Source organism: Sinocyclocheilus rhinocerous, unplaced genomic scaffold (genome assembly GCF_001515625.1).
Source record: "Sinocyclocheilus rhinocerous isolate Xijiao unplaced genomic scaffold, SAMN03320098_v1.1 scaffold562, whole genome shotgun sequence".
Taxonomy (NCBI): Eukaryota; Metazoa; Chordata; class Actinopteri; order Cypriniformes; family Cyprinidae; genus Sinocyclocheilus; species Sinocyclocheilus rhinocerous.
In genome coordinates this window covers 922,278-934,367 of record NW_015641608.1, presented here as the reverse complement: position 1 = coordinate 934,367, position 12,090 = coordinate 922,278, and positions in this window count along the sequence as shown.

Below are 12,090 nucleotides of genomic sequence, written 5' to 3'. Positions count from 1 at the left end.
TTGAACAGGGTATCGCATCTAGATTAAAACGCCATTTCTGTAAGTGATACCTTGATTGATTTATCACTCAGACAATAACAGCCGCAACAAAATACAAATTGAAAACTGACCAAAGGTGCGCGGCAAAACAGCTCTTTCCTCAGCGCTATCTTATCTGAAGCTTGAGAAAATAAGCTTTAGGTTTAGGAATTTACATATGGTAACATTAAATAACATAGTTGCATACAATTCCCTAAAAAAAGTATTAAGATGATAAAATGGTTGTATGGAATGGTGACAACATTCATGTAGCCTATTTTGGTATCTAAATGGTTCACCAAATATCAAGGTAAATGTCTAAAAAAACGATAGTATTACCTTGTAACATCCTTAAACAGGAACCATGTCAAAAATCTATGTTAATACTGCTGGATATTTTGGTACATTTTTGTTATTGTTGTTACTTCTGTAAAAATCATTGATTAACAATAACTGGTATTTTGACAGAACCTGTGGTACATTTTTACATTTACACTCACAAATTACATAGTGTCATTAGTAATTCACACACTGTAAAAAAAAAGCTATGCAATTTATCAATGCATGGATCTACAATCCTCCTTTTATCTTTAGGTTTCATTTCAAAGCCCACTACAGGATATAGGTATTATCTGCCTCTTAAAACTAAAGGCAAACATTTATGCTAATAGACAAATGCCATGAAATCCATATACCTCACACTTTTCAGATGGTGATGATGAACAAATGGCGAGTCAGTAAAAATATGAACTCTAATCCATATGACTGCAACCTAACAGTGGCAGCAGCAGCATAAATTAAGCCAGTAAAAAGTAAAACAATGATCATTTCTTAATAGTAATTTCCACAAATTTTTTTCAAGCTGCAATGCTGGGAACTTGCACAATATTGTTCAGTGTAAAGTTGTTTGTTCAGATGACTCAATATGGAAAGTTGGGAGGACATTTGGATACGTTGTGAACAAATACTCGGGTATCCAATTAAGGTAAACAAAACAACTTTTGCTAGCAACATGTTTAGAGTATTCTTGTTCATTTCACACAAAATAATAAACTGGCTCCTGTTACTACAAATTCTTTGTTTAAACTACATTTTTACATTTGTTAGGAGAACTGTTCAAAAGTTGGATTTTTTGCAGTGCATACATTTTGTCATATTTTCCAGTAGGCATACATGCTTTATATTCATATTCTGTTATTCGAGATATTTGCCAGCAAATGACCAAAATAAGGCATTTTGTGTCAGTCAAAATGTTGTTTTAACTATAATGATGGCTTGTTTTCACAGCAAATCTTATGGATGCTTGATACTATTAATCCATAATTGCTCAGTAAACATTATTAACCTTTTTTTCTACACTAATCCAGTCACAATATGACATGTTGGCAGGTAAGAAATGTTTGGCCAGTTTTCAGCAGGTTGTCACCTGGTGCATAGCTTTAGACATCCTGGTTAAGTGAACAAATCAACTGCCTTAAGAACAAGTAAAACAACTGGGAGGCAGGCATTATGTACACATGCAATGAGTACAAAACACATTTATCTACACTCAAATACCATGGGGTTTTCTCTTTTTGTGCTGTAATTTAGCTAAAAAGTAGGTAGAGAGACTAATAAAGGGACTATTGGGTCTTATGATCTAAGATCAAGCTTTTCTCTGTCATGTGAATATGTGCTACAGGCAAAGCATAAGCTGAGAAACAAACACTCCTTCTCTTTCACACACAGATATACATGCAGGGAGACAGTAAAATAATTCCTTTTTGAATCTCAATCTTACAAAGGTATTTTTGATTACAATTTAATGATACAAGACACATTGACAGCCAAAAAATTACAACATTTGGCCATGGTTACAGCTGCAAACAAGTCAAGTTCACTCAGGTTCTTCTTTCCTTTAGTTTTGCTCACTAAAGGATGATTTTTCTGCCTTGCTTTATATAATAATAGAAGAGTAAAAAGAAAAAGTTAATGTTATTAATATTTTTTGGTAAAACAACCTTTATTAGACTTCTGATATGACTACAGTCTTTTTTCTTAAGCAAGTGTAATTGATGTAAAAATATTTTTTAAAGTATTTTAGATTTCTTTATGGGTGAAATGTTTTTAAATAAAAACTCATTAAAAATAGTGTTCGAAAAGCGCTTTATGTATGGCTATGCATCAAAACGGCTAATCATTTTGAGCAAAAAGTGATCGTAACCTTTCTCAAAGTGTCCTCACAAGTTAAGAACATTTTCCACATTGGAAAAACTAGTGGACCTCCACAGTGGGACAGATATGAAGGTCAATGCAATATGATCCTACAAATACTTCATGTCAAGGGGTCAATTGTCTACCAGCAGCTGTCCTTGTTTGATGAGGTCAACATCTGATCAACAGTGACGTCCCGTAGTACAAACTCTTCTCTTTTTGCAATGAGCAGTTAACTGCAAAAATTCCTCATGTCAAAGCCAGGCCAAAGGTTATAAAGTCAAACTTGAGTTTAGTTCCTAGGGAATATAATTACATTTTGTCATGTTTCCTCATGTCTCTCTTTTTATTTATCTATGTCCCTCTCTGTCCCTCTCAATTTTTCTCAAACATCCTCACATATTGTCCCTGTGTAACCTTGCCACTTTTTTAAAGGGATAGTTCACCCAAAAATTTCAATTCTGTCATTAATTACTCACCCTCACATTGTTCCAAACCATCATAAGACCAGCATTATTCATACTGTTTTAACACTGACAATAATGAAATGAGGGGGATTATTTCTCTCTATTTTTTGTAGATGCATTTTTACAATTATAGTAATTACAAATGAGCACATAGCAGTTAGCCTGAAATGCTTGGAGCAGACTACCCAGCACTTTTCTGCTTCTCTTTCTGCCTTCTTCCCATCTCTTCTGCTGAACTTTACATACTGAGGTTAAGGATCAGAAGTAATGTAAGTTACCAGATGGTCATTCCGACTCTTTTACCAATAAATATAAAGTTTGGGGTCAGTAACTGAAGGGCTGCTGAAAATTAATCACAGGAATAAATCACATTTTTAAATACAATAAAATCAAAAATAGTTATTTTACCTTGTACGAATCTCCACCTTCTTACGGTTTTACTGTATTTTTGATCAAATAAATGCAGCCTTGGTAAGCATTAGAGACTTCTTTCAAAAATGTACTTGTGCTTATGTGAACCCTAGCGTTCTAATGAGATTGTGTCAGAATGTCAGATCTATATTACTGAAGTGTTTACAGTCAGAGAATCGTATCATCCGAAAATGAATGTTTTGTCAATAATCATGAAGGACCACTGAAGTGTGTTATCAAAATTAAGTTCCAAACATAGGTTTGGGAGGAGCCTAATCATTCAGTCCTGTCAATCAATCATCACCGTCCCAGCGTCAATTCTTCCGGCATCCCTCCGCCTCCCCATCTCCTCCTCTATTTCTGTTTTTCTCCCGCTAGATAGTACCACAGTGGGGGGGTTGAACTCAGCGCTCAAGCCGAGCCTCGGGTTCGAGCCTCCATTAAGGACAGCAAGCCAAGTTCGTTTACCATTAACCATCAGTACTGGATGGGCAGGCGAACTTGTGAATTGCCATTTTGTTCATAATCGGTTATCATAAGACTCTGAAAAGTCACAAAGTATCAGTAACAGTGGCCTTGGGGGTTTCTCAAACCCCAAGCAGAACATGAGAGTAAAAGCATGGCGTGCAAATCCACTGTAAACGAAATATAGTAATCATAGAAAACAATAACAAATAATCCTTTCACATCCAGCTCTCATATGTGTGGTTTCAGGGAAAGGAGGAAGAGCTTGCAGGTATTCTCAGTACACCACTGAAGTCAGGCCTTTGGCTTCACAAGCCATCTATCTAGAGACAGTGCTTGAGCTGCTCAAACACTGCGGCTTATTGTTGCATTCTGGGACATTGACCTGAGGCTCCTCCCATTCTGGTTTATATGTGTGCGTTTGTGTGCATGAATATCATGTGAGTTCTCACAGACTGAAGCTGAAGGCAGTAGAGCACTATATGTGTGTGTGCGTGTGTGCGCGCGCGTACGTACATCAGCCGCTTTAACGTCTTTTGCGGTCTGCTTTTTTTCAATATATGATAGCCATTTTACAATGTCAGTGACTCTTAAGTTCTCATTTGATATAGTGAATCATGTGGTATAGTAATGGTAAGGGTGACCTGAGTAATAATATATTACAATAATTTTAATTTCTTTATGGCTTATAGTCGCATTTAGCAGATTAGTGCTGGACAATAATATAGTTTACATTTTGCAAGGATATAAACAATCAAGTTTAAATTTGCTATATATCGCTTGTGTATCGCGAGTGTACTGTATGCATGTGGATAAAATATATACAGTATATGCAACTTTAAATTGGGAGCTATACTACACTGAAAAAAAATCAGTGAAGGATGTGTCATGTATATTTGAGTTTATATATATATATATATATATATATATATATATATCGCTAGTAAAAATAGTTTATATTTTGCAATGATATAAATAATCAAGGATTTGAGGTTTGCTATATATTTTTATTTTGCTACTGTATAGTCTTGGATTCCTAGCTTCACAGTCTTCAACATCGTATGCATTTCAGTAAAAGTGTATGAACAAATGGATCTAAAATGTTATTGACCCTATTGCAATCCCTAAAATTTCTCTGGTGTGTTGCTCACATTCACGTCTGCAACACACACAGGGGTAGTGCAGCCTGCTGTGTGCAACCCACTCGACACGGGAAAACCACCGCCGCTGAAGCGCCGTACCACCAGCACGAGAGCCCACGAAGAGCGTGCTTGACTGTAGTCTACTCTCTCCGCAGAAGGTCAGGAGCAGAACGAAAGAACCGCTCTGCTCCGAAGCGAAAAGCTGAATATGGGCTGCATCTGCTGCCTACTTATACTCACGCTGTGATCAGCAGCAGCTGGATGCAATAATCGCATGCCAATGTGCATTGGCTCGTTTAGTTTACACTCCAAGTGGATTGGTCTCTCTAAGCGAGATCCCAATTCGTCGGTCATCCGACGTGACGTCGAGAGTGACCGACTGAAAGGGAACTCAGCATGGTGTTGTGAGAACTCCGTTTCTCATAAAGATCACCATGACAGTTTTACAACAGAGAAATTGTTTTCTGCACCCCCACATATGGGAACTGATGGGAATGGCAATTGTAAAAAAATAAAAAATAAAAAAATAAAATAGGAGAGTTTAGTCACATTGGAAAGGAAACACAATCAAAGGAAGCAAGAATTGTGCTATCAGATAGTTCTGTTTAAATCTGTGCTTGGACCATGTTGAGCTAGTTTTACTGAATGCATGAATCATTGAGCGTGTTGAAAATTATGGGGGTCATCAGCCAGAATGTGTGTGAATAAGTGATTGATTCACAGCTCACATAGTGGCTTTGGTTTTTATTAATGATTATCTGATTAACAGTTTTTTCATTGTTTTCAGTGTGTTTTTACCCTAATCCTCACTGAGAAGCATGGAATCCGTAGAACTGCTGTGACAGCAAGGCTGAAGCTCTGGATTTGAAGGAAAATCCATTTTCTTCTCTTTAATTTATTGAATAAACATGAGCATTGTCCATCTGTTGCATGGTAATCTGAAAGTGGAGTACAAGTCTCAAATATTTGTTATGCATAAATTAAAGCTTTAAGTTCAATTAAATTTAACTTTGCAGTTTTTTTTAATGATAAAGTACTTTCTCCTATCGTAGTTTAATATTCAAAGACAACCATAAGTAAGCCATTAGTAGGTTGATTTAACTGAAAAGGCTTGCACTGTGGCTCTGAGGCTCTTTTAGTACATTATTCGGTAAGTTTAAGCATCACAGCTAGCCTTACACAGTTGCATTATAGCTCAATATGGCATGAGTCTGGGGTGGCACTTTCCATGCATATTATTATTCTTGCTTCCCAACTATATGTGTGAAATATATGGCAAATAAGTAGTAAAATGTCTACATGCACAGTATTCCCAAAAGAGTAGGCAATAAATAAATAAATGTTTGTTTGTTTAACTTTTTATCTCACAATTCTAATCTTGGTTCTCACAATTTGCAAGTTTTTTTTTCACAATTCAGAATTTTGTTCTCAGAATTTATACCTCAATTTATACCTTTTTATCTCAAAATTGCAAACAAGTCTGAATTGTGAGATAGAAACTCAAAATTATGAGAAAAAAGTCTAAATTGTGAAATAAAAAGTCCCATGGTGGAAACAAGCTTCCATAGTTTGTTGACTAATTATGGCAGAGGAATTAGAGTTCAGAACCTGTTTAAAAGAATCCTTATTTTTGTATTCCATTTGGTGAGACTTTGACTTTCAAAAACTCATATAAAAATATATTTTGTGGCCATGAGTGTGGGGTTTGAGTAAATGTTTAACCGTAATAAAGTGATAATATGAAATAGAGTAGTTCCTCTTTTGCATTTCGTCTACTGTATGTGTGTGTGTGTGTGAGAGAGAGGAAGAAAAAGGAAGAGTATTAAGGTGAGGTGAACATTAAGAAAAAGAGTGAATAAATCCGCAACTATCTCTCCAACCCGATTAATTGTTCCTTTGTATCATCTTTCTTTTGCATTTATTTATGTGTATGCAGTAAAACAAAGCTCTTTCAACAGTTCTTTGGTGACTGAAGTTAATGGGGGGATTTGAAGATATAGTTCTCGCTGTTCTGTCATCGTGATATGATGCACAAGCAATCATGAAAGACTGTCATCAACACCCCTGCTGATATTCATTTAAATACATCTGTGGGTGAGGATGGTAAATCGATGCACTGATGAGCTGGAAGCTCTTAACCGATTGACCCCCAGCAGCTCTTTTCACATTTAGCCTCCCTTATTGTTTGAGACAACGTATAATGGCATCATTCATCAAAGTTGGGCTTGTGATAAAACCACCACACCACCGTAGCAAATTCAGATCTGGTTGTTATTGCAGCCTTCAAAGTATAGTCTTGGATTCCTAGCTTCACAGTCTTCAACATCGTATGCATTTCAGTAAAAGTGTATGAACAAATGGATCTAAAATGTTATTGACCCTATTGCAATCCCTAAAATTTCTCTGGTGTGTTGCTCACATTCACTACAGACAGAAACAAATGATTTTGCATGCTAAAGTTGTTAGCATTAGACAGGCAGAATGGCATCTATAGCGTCAGAACTTAGAACCAAGCTATTGCAGCAATGCCTAGCTGAGATGAGTTTGCAGTTTGGCTCTGAGGTTTCCTCTGATCCGTCACATCCTCTTTCTCTCATCCATCTCAGACAACAAACCGGGTTCTTACCGTGAGATCTTCATCTGCCCAGTCTTTCCATGAAATGAAATTGGGATCTAAGCAGGTGAACTTCAGTTTAATCTTTTCTCACCTTTTTTAAACTGTTGACCTCTGTGTCCCCTTTTATCATTTACTTCTTTTTGAGGCCTTTCAAAATATTTTGAGATGTTTCAACTCTCTTAGAGATATTGTTTTCTTGGCAAAACTGCTTCTCTTCAAATTCCAATTTCCAGTCTGGCTTTAAAAAATACGTTTTGTTCATCTGAAACTGCCTCACTAGCCAGATATGCTCAAAATTGGTCACTTCTGCAGTTGCAGAAAGAATCTCCACCCTTCCAAACAATATTTCACATGTTTTATGAAGGAAACGCTTTTTTGTACTCTTTTCATATCCATAATTAAATAAGGAGGAAATATGATTTCCTAATTAATTTTAGCATTGGCCAATTCAATGTCAAAACACTTGGCGAAGACGTATTGTATTGAGGAAAGCATGTGTGATTTACACGTCTCGTGCATATGTAGCTTGTAGACATGTTTTGAAATGACATCCCTGTCTGACTGAAGCCAGTAATGCCATTTACAGTAATTTACTGTATATGGGAATTTGCGGTACTTTACTGTTTGCTCAAAAGCAGTAGTGCTACTGTAAATTGTTCTCCAGATGAAAAACATGAATCTGCATTCTCAATATAATGCCTGGGTAAGCACAAGTGTGGTGAAATAAATGCATTTTTAAAATGATTAAAAAATAAAATATATAAACTTTGCTTACACCCCACAAAATTTAAATTTTATTCCCGCGCAAAGCCCGCGCAACAACCTGGCAGAGGTTATATAAAACAGGCTTGTGTCTGGTGCGCGCATAACGGACTTCCCCTCTGAGTGAATCGCCAGACGTCAGCTGCGAGTTTTCCTGTGGTAAGTACTTTTCACTTACTTTTAAAACGTAAACCATTATCAATATCAATGAAATTAAAAAATATGAAGAAAGTAAATGTAAAATCAAATTATAGGCTATTGCTAGGACAGTCTGAGGGAAAAGTTCGTTTTCCTCAAAAACTGCCGTTTTCATGAAACTCAGTCAATTGTCCTGCAACTGACTAGTATAGTGACTATACTGACCTTTCCAGTTTAAAGAGGAGTGGAACAAAATCCCTCCTGAGATGTGTGCAAACCTGGTGACCAACTACAAGACATGTCTTACCTCTGTGCTTGCCAACAAGAGTTTCTCCACCAAGTTTTGCTTGGGGATCAAATACTTAAATGCAAATCAATTTATAACCTTTGTACAGTGTTTTTTTTTATCCGTTTTTATAAACCTACCATAAAAATTATAGAAACTTCATTTCTTTGTAAGTGGGCAAAATCAGTAGGGGATCAAATAATTATTTTCCCCACTGTACATTTAGGATTCAGTTCTCTATTTTTTTTTTGTAATGTTCCAGAATAAAGCACAATAAATAAGTAAGTAATGGATGTATTTAATAGTGACAGTGAATAAAAAATATACTGTTGTACATGGACTCAGGTCACTTATTTGGTATTTATTAAATTCAATGGGATTCATGTAAAATATTCAAAGGTTTTATAAAATAAATTACAGTAAAATTACTGTAATATTATTATACTGTAAAACTTAGTTACAGTTACAGTAAGGATATATGGATATAGTACTGTAAAATTAAGTTGCGGTAAGGGTATTTTACTGTAAAATGAAATTGCAGTAAGGGCATTATACTGTAAAATGAACTTGCGATAAGCTACTGTAAAGGGGTAGTTACAGTAACTTACTGGCAATAGTGCTGCCAGTAAGTTACCGCAAAAATACAATAAAAAGTCTAACAGTGCACATCCACACGAAGCCAGAGCTTTCCCTATCCAACCTTTTTTTCTCGTTCTAAAAAAAAATTCTGTAAACATGGCATCGTCTCAAGAAATATCTGCGTACACACAAAACCACTGAAGCCGACTCCAAATGCCAGAACAGTATGTGGCACTGTAATTCTGCCACAGAGATACATTAGAAATGGAGTAAAAGACTTGGAGCATGCATAAACCTTGCACGCTGTATACAAAAATTTTTTCTTTAGTAATTTTAGATTTTTCTTTAGTAAAGCTAAAAGGCTCAGTAGCTTCTGCAGCACGAACGCAAGCATATAGTCCACTATTGTTGTTGTTGTTGCTGTTACGTGACGTAGCAGTGTCTGACTAGGGTCGAGACGTGGGGTGATGACATCATCGTTTCACAATATATACGGATTGGCTGTACACACGAAAATGCAAGGGTGTCGTTTTCAAATTTATCCACTCTGGGATCAGGTTTCAAAAAATAGCGGTTTCAGGCTCCCAAAACACCGGATCCGGTTGGACGAAACGGCGATACGATATAAAATTTAAATGCGTCTCCGTGTGGACGGGCTCTGAGATAACTACAGTTTTTAATAATCTTTTGAATTTGATTTTATTTTCATATTTTCTGTTTTCATTTTCATTTTAGTTAAAGTTTTAGTAATTTTGTGTGTTTTGTCATTATAAGTAGTTTTTGTTTATTTTATATGTCTATATAGTCTTTTAATTTTAATTTCAGTTAAGTTTATTTTATTTCAAGTAATTTTTTATGTTTTTAGTTTTTGTTAACTACAATAACGCTGGTTTTCCTATTTTTTAAATTTAATCAAAAATTAAAATAATTGTATCTTAAATAAAGAAAATTTTAATTAAAAGAAAATTTAAAAAAAGAAAATTTAAAATTAAATGTAAAACTTTTTTTAAAACATGAAAAATCATGTCATATCACTCATGGTAACAGATTAATATATGCTATCGGCCCATATTGATCATTTTGAGACTGTATTAATTGTAGCAATTAAAAGAAAATTGTAATTGTGTAACTGTGTACATTTTCTATTTTCAAGTTTTACTTAAACAAATTGTGTATACCTCATTTGCTAAGTTAAACTATAAAATGACATTGTCAGCAATATATGACCATCATGCACTCTAGATATCAGTATCAGCTTTAGCAAACACCAATAATTAGTTTTTTTAAGTGAGTGAGTGTGTGTGTGTGTGCATGTGTAGGGACCCTCAATAGAGTTGTGCTAGCTACTGTTTTGCGCACTCTCTCTCTCTCTCTCTCTCTTTCTCTCTCTCAGGCCAGCATGCAGCTATGGGAGGCTATCCATCTCTCCGCTTTAACTCTGTCACAGAGCTGGAAGTGCAGAAATGGCTGTGTCACTTCCAAATACTCTCAGGGGGCCCCATCCCAGAATTCTCTCCTGCTGGTGTGAAATGGAAATGAGCCTGAATACAGTGCATGCTGGGTTGTGCCAATCTCCAGCTACAGCAAGCACTCTAAAGGAACAGAAACAGCTCTCCTTTAAAAAAAATTAATTGTCATGTTTTTCTTTTTCTTTTCTTCATTTAACACATGCATATGACGCTTTCTGGGTTTAATCAAGCAACAAAAAAAATACTGGTGTTTAAAAATGATTCTAGTTTAAATCCAATGTGAATTCAAATTGAACCTATTTACTAAAAAAAAAAAATATATATACATATATACATATATATATATATACACACAATCTTTTTTTTATATTTTTCTAAGATAATATTCATCGAAAAACAAGTCCAAGTCCAAAGCTATAAACATGGCAGATCCATATCAGAATATAAATACTGTATGTAAATAAATAAAAAATCAAGTCCATTTCACAGCAGACCGAGACATACAAGCTTGTGAGATACAAGCTTGATGAGAACAAAACCGACAGAATATCTCATTATCCCACCCTGGGACCTCTAGCCCTTTTGCACCCGAAATGCTCATTTACAGAGTTACAGATTACCAGCGCCACCTATTAAACACTCAAACCGTAAGAGGGTGTGTACGTGTGTATTGTGAGTGTGCGTGTGAGGTTTGCGACCTTTAACCTTTCTGTTCTTGATAAAAATGCTGCAGTTGATTAAATCCTGGTTGCTAATTAGCAGAGAGACATATAAAGCCATGCAGAATATGCCGAGAGAGAAAGTGACAATAGTGTGCGGTGGGGTGATGGGACATATCACACTTCATCTGTGTTACCATGGAGCTTCATCCAACGTTTCTCATTAAATTAAAAACCTCGATCTGAGATGTACAGTAAATGTGTGTGTGTGTTTGCGTGTGTGCCGGCTTCCCCGTGCCATTTCTTTTGTTTTAACAGCGGTTAAAAAGTTGAGAATCCGTCTTAATACATCTTCATATTTAGTTCATTCAGATTTGCCCACTAAATCCTCCTACGCCGAGGTGAGAAGGCACGTTCAAGAATAGACTGATGTGCGGAGAAAGTTTTGCAAGATAAAGTGAAAGAGTTTAAGAGCTTTCTATGGTGGGCGCAAGTCTAGCGGGTCAACAGCAATCATTCTTACTCTTACAGGTTAAAGTGCTGGAAATCTCACGTGAAAGACACAAAGGAACTATTAGTGCACAAATATATAAAAGCCAATGGCTAAAACTAGCACCTACAGGCCCCTTTTGAGGAGCTGATTGGTGGCAAACTGGTGCCTTTGCCAATAATCAGGTTAGCTCCAATTACAGGTGTGATTTAACCAGACTTGACCAGTCAAAAAGCTAATTGGGCTCAGTTGCCTTCGGATCTTGGCCTCGGCCCTGGAGGTAGCCTACGAATCTGTAACGAATCTGTCTGAAATGGGCCAAATGTATCAATCACACATCTAACAATCCAGTATTTGGTGTGACAAAAAAAAAAAAAAAAAAAAAAAATCATTC